The following is a 5,829-nucleotide window of genomic DNA, read 5'->3' on the forward strand; positions in this document are numbered from 1 at the left end:
TGACTGACCTCAAAATGCAAATCGTGAGATTTCTTCCTTGTGAGCAGCTAGGGTAGCAACCGTGGACCAACAGAGGCTGGCTGTTAGAGTTTTGGGTCAGGAAAAAATATAAATGATCTTTCCTTGCAAATTTACTTAGAAAAATGTTAAATACACCCTCTCACATGACAAAAAGTTCATGGGCATGTAGAATATGGTTGAAACAAATGAAATGGCCTAAAATAAATCATATGGTATGTGTGCCTCATAGTTCAGAGTTTTTAATTATGGGGAGGCTATGTGTGTCCTGATGTCATTCCTGGAATCTGCAATAGCATACTACCACGGGCATTTAACTGACAATTCTAAATAAAATTTTGCATTTCACACAAGTCATTGATGAGAGTTATATAAAAGTTACACTCTGTTTTTAACCTTTTTTGTGCTGGTCCTTGTGGCTGAACTCAGGGATTAGACACTGCCCATGAGCTTTTTGGCTCAAGTCCAGTGCTCTACACCTTGAGCCACAGTGCCATTTCCAGCCATTGCTGAGTTGTTTATTGGAGATCAGAGTCTCACAGACTTTCCTGCCCATGCTGGCTTAAAAACCTGATCTTGCAACTATGAAAGCATAATGAAAGGAATTAAAGGACCCAGATATTAATCTGAGGACCCAGATATTAAACAATAATTGGTGCTGGCAGACCTGGTTAAGCACCTGCAGAAATCTGAAGTTGGGTCCTTATTTGTCACCCTGCAGTAGAATTAACTCCAAATGGATCAAAGACCTGGAGGTAAAAGCTGACACACTGAAAACTTTACAAGAAGGAAGAGGAGACACACTAGGCCTCCTTGGCACAGGTCCAAACTTTGTCAATAAGGACCGAGAAATACAACAAATCAGAGAAAGGCTGGATAAATAGGACTGCATTAAACTGCAGAGCTTCTGTATGGCAAAGGACATAGCTGGTAAATTAAGTAGTAAGCCTACAGAATGGGAGAAGATCTTAGCTAACCATACAACAGACAAAGGCCTCATATCTAAAATAAATCAACAGCTCAAAAAATTGAGTCACTCCAAAACTAATCTCCAAAGAAACAACCATCCAATCAAAAGATGGGCCAAAGACTTAAAGAGAGTGTTCTCTGAAGAAAAAAAACAAAACTGCTTATAGACACCTGAAGAAATGCTCAACATCTCTGGTCATAAAAGAAATGCAAGTCAAAACAACTCTAAGGTTCCACCTCACTCCAGTTCGAATAGCCAGGATAAAGAAAACTAATAACAACAGATGCTGGGGGGGGATGTGGCCAGGAGGGATGACTGCTACACTGCAGGTGGGAGTGCAAACACGCTCAACCACTATGGAAAGCAGTATGGCCGTTCCTCAAAAGACTAAACATAGAGCTCCCCTATGACCCAGCAATTCCACTACTTGGCATTTACCCAATCATCCAGAAACTAGGGCATACTAAATCCAATAGCACAACGATGTTCATTGCAGCAGTATTTAACATAGGAAAGATATGGAACCAACCCAGATGCCCTTCAGGTGATGAGTGGATCAACAAGATGTGGTATTTATACACAATGGAATTCTATGCTGCTGTTAGAAGGAATGACATTGCCCCATTTGTAAGGAAATGTAACGACTTGGAAAAAATCGTATTAAGTGAAGTAATCCAGACTGTAAGTAACATAGGCTCAATGGTTTCCCTTGTTTGTCATAATCAGTAGAAACCTTGGGCTCTCCTAGCAGAGATTTACAATAGAGTAAAACCTAGATACATAAGGTCATATAGGATGACACTAAATGAAAGAACTTCCAGGATATAGAAAGAAAAGCCATACAATGAGTGATTGTTTCCTTAATGTACTGTGTTATCTCTCATCTCTTCTGCTGTCCCTTGGTTATCTCATATTGTTATAGTATTTCACTTTGTTTTCTGATATATTGGATGTATGCATATTTGGTTATGTGAAATTGGATAGGAAAGGGGGAAAACAAAATGAGGTGGGGGTGGGAAGGTGAGGGAAATGGGAACCAAGACATGAGAAAGGGTATCAATATATGTGAAGTAATGCACCTTCCATCGGGTGAATGTAATGGAACCCTTCTATTAATTACAATAAAAATATACGGAAAAAAGAGTACAAATAAAAAAATAAAGGTTTCTGTACAGATAAAGTACAGTCGCAAAAGTAGAGAGATACCCAACCAACTGGGAAAAGATATTTACCAATAATACAATTGACAAATGCTTAATATCCAGTATCTACAGGGAACTCACGAAACTAATTCTCCCAAACCCAACAAACCATTCACCAAATGGGCAAGGGAAGTAAATAGAAACTTATCAGAAGAAGAGATTAAAATGGCAGAAAAGCATATGATAAAATGTTAATCATCTATGGTCATGGAAATGCAAATAAAAACAACCCTATGATACCACCTTAGCACAACAAGAATGTCCAAGATTTTTTACTCAGACAATGACAGTTGCTGGTGGGGTTGTGGAGAAAAAGGAACCCTACTGCACTGCTGGTGGGATTGTTAACTAGTTGAGCCACTCTGGAAAGTAGTGTGGAAGTTTCTTAAAGAACTGAAATACCACTTCTGGGCATTTACACTGAACATCATAACCCAAGATATGATAAGGACACCTGCTCAACTATGTTTATCTCTGCACTATCCACAAGAGTCAGGTGATGGAAACAATCCAGATGCCCTATTGCGGATGAATGGATACAGAAAATGTGATATATATACATATATAAATATATGTATATATATATGTATGTATACAATGGAATTCTATGTAGCCAAGAGACAGAATAAAATGATGGCATTCGCAGGGAAGTGGATAAATCTAGAGAGAATCATGTTGAGTGAGACAAGTGAAGACCAAAAGAATGAAAGGCGCATGGTGTCCTTAATATGTGTCTATTAGATCCAAAGTGTAGAAGACCGAGGACACAATATTTGCATATCCAATGCTATGGACATGGTAATGGAAATATAAACATATCTATATAGACATAAAAACCTATGACTTTATAGACATAATGTTTTATTTCATAAATTAATATGTTTCTATGACATACAAACCCTTAGCCTAATTTTGATTAAATTCTAAAAACTAAGTCCCAGTGATTCCCTTCTTGAACATTTGTTTGTTAAACTTGATATTTGAAATATGATGTAAAAATCAATGTTAATAAATTCTTTAATTAAAAAAAACCTGATCTTTCACTCACAGCACCCTGAGTACCTAGGATCATAGATGTGAGCCAGCAGTGCAGCCTCGTTTTGGAGATATTAATTCTTCACTTGTTTGTAGACAGAACTTTCCATTTAAGACATTCATGTACATGTAGAACGCATCTTAAACCCAATCACACTTTCCAAAATACTCCCTCTCCCCCTCCCCCACCTGCCACATTAATATCCACACTTCCTTTTATATATGCACATTGAGTATGGTGACAAAATTCTCTCACTCTCTGTTCAATGATTCCATGTGATTTATTCCTTCCTGCTAGTCCCCTATTCAAGACACTGATATGCTTGATATTTCCTTGATGAACTGTCTGGGAACTGTCCAAAGGGTTTGCAATGCGGATGGATTCCTTAAGGAGGAATATATCTTTGTAATGTTTAAATTGTTAGTTTGTAAAAAATGATGAATGTTTACAGATGTTAGTCCCAACAAAGAATATTGCAAGGATTGAGTGGTGAATTTTGTAATATGTTCATTTTACCTCAATACTATTGGACAGACTTTGAAGTCAGAACATGTTATTTTGTAGCCAGCTATCCCGTCCTGCACTTTAGCTTGAGTTAATTTAAAAATTATAAACTAGTGCCTTAATTTTTTCTCCTGATGACTTTTGTTATTTTAAAGGTGTTATATAAGTGGGCTACCATTACATAAGTCAGGCAAAGAGTGCATTTCATTCTGGATAATGTAATTCCTACCTTCCCACGGTCCCAGTTCTTCCCTCCCATCATCACCTATGAGTTTTAAATTCAATTACAACACACACACAGAGCAAAAAGTCAAGCTATGGCTCAAGAAGCAGAAAAATAGCCCTGAGGAAAAAAATGAGGGAAAGTGTCCACATCCTGAGTTCAAACCCCAGGAATGGTACAAACCAAGATGCAAAGAAGCAAGCAAACAACAAAAATCATACACCTTGCTTTAATGAGCCAGCAGTTAGAGGCTCATCCCTGAGATATAAGCATCCAGGCAGACCTGTGCATTAAAAATTCCTAGATCGTGCTCGGTTTGGCAACACATATACTAAAACTGGAACAATAAAGAGAAGATTATCATGGCCCCTGCTCAAGGATGACGTGCAAATTTGAGAAGTATTCCATATTTTTACAGTTGCTGATGGGGTTGTGGAAAAAAAGGAACCCTACTTGCCGGGGCCAACCGGCAGCAAACCAGGGTTCGCAGATTGGGGTTCCTGAAATCGGGGGCAAGGACTAGGAAGAAATAGAAGAGAGACAGACACACCGGGTCCAGGATGTCCGCAGTCCAGGTAAAGACTGCCCCGTTTATTTTTCACTCCCGCTTCTTCCCTCCTCCAGACCCGGGGAACCTCCAGGTGTTACATTCATATGGCAATTCTCAGGTCATTTACATAGAATAGGGCCAGAAAACAATAAGACAATAAAGCCATCCTCTGATGCAAGTCAAGGTACAGTTTGATTCCACTCTGGCTCCCAACACCTACTCCACTGCTGTTGGGAATGCAGACTAGTTCAGCCACTCTGGAAAGCAGCGTGGAGGTTTCTTAAATAACTGAAAATAGACCTTCCCTATCATCCCGCCATACCACTTCTGGACATCTATCCTAAACATCATGACCCAAGATATTACAAGGACACCTGCTCAGCTATGTTCATCTCTGCACTATTCACAATAGCCAGGCGATGGAAACAATGCAGATGCCCTACTGTAGATGAATGGATACAGAGAATGTGGTATATATACACAATGGAATTCTACATAGCCAACAGACAAGATAAAACAAAGGCATTCGCAGGGAAATGGATTAACCTAGAGCGAATCATGTTGAGTGAGACAAGTCAAGACCTAAGGAACAAAAGGCGCATGGTATCCCTAATATGTGGCTATTAAATCCAATATTTGCATACCCAAAGCTATGGACATGGTAATGGAAATATAAACATAACTATATAGACATGAAAACCTATGACTCTATAGACATAAAGTCTTATTTCCTAAATTAATATGTTTCTATGACATACAAACCCTTAGCCTAATTTTGATTAAGTTCTACGTACTAAGTCCCAGTGACTGTAAAGAGAGATTCCCTCCTTGAACATTTGTTCGTTAAACTTATTATCTAAAATATGATGCAAAAAATCAACATTAATAAATTCTTTAAAAAAAACAAAGAAAGTCCTAGATCCCATCTGTAAATTACTAAAAACAAAGAAAGCACATTATATATCATTTTCCAAAAAATCAGATAGCCCTGTGTTCAAACACCAGTGCTACCAAAACAGAAATGATCTGTTTGTGTCCACTTTTTAAAAATTTATTTTTTTATTTTTTGTTGTAATGTATAGTGGTGCTACAGGTATATTTGACACTTAGTTGGGATTTTCATCACTTATTGAAATGGGAATAAACAAAATAATATGTGCTCAGAATGGTAAAAACATCAGGAAATACTAAAGGGAAATAAAGCTGTGTGATGCTGGCTTATGCTTTTAATCTGAGCTACTCAGGAGGCTGAGATCTGAGGGTCAAGGTTCAAAACCAGCACCAGGGACAGCACCCAGATCCTGAGTTCAAAAAAAAATATCATGA

General features: G+C 38.2%; 1 non-coding gene across 1 annotated transcript; it reads left to right on the plus strand.

Moving 5' to 3' along the window:
• The first annotated feature begins 4,260 nt into the window (after nucleotides 1-4,260).
• On the plus strand, nucleotides 4,261-4,367 carry LOC150068387 (U6 spliceosomal RNA). Its single transcript, XR_016538393.1, has one exon. It is a non-coding gene; the product is annotated as a U6 spliceosomal RNA (small nuclear RNA).
• Nucleotides 4,368-5,829: the final 1,462 nt, after the last annotated feature.

The sequence above is a fragment of the Megascapheus bottae genome, chromosome 1 (genome assembly GCF_031878675.1).
Source record: "Megascapheus bottae isolate mThoBot1 chromosome 1, mThoBot2.hap1, whole genome shotgun sequence".
NCBI lineage: Eukaryota > Metazoa > Chordata > Mammalia > Rodentia > Geomyidae > Megascapheus > Megascapheus bottae.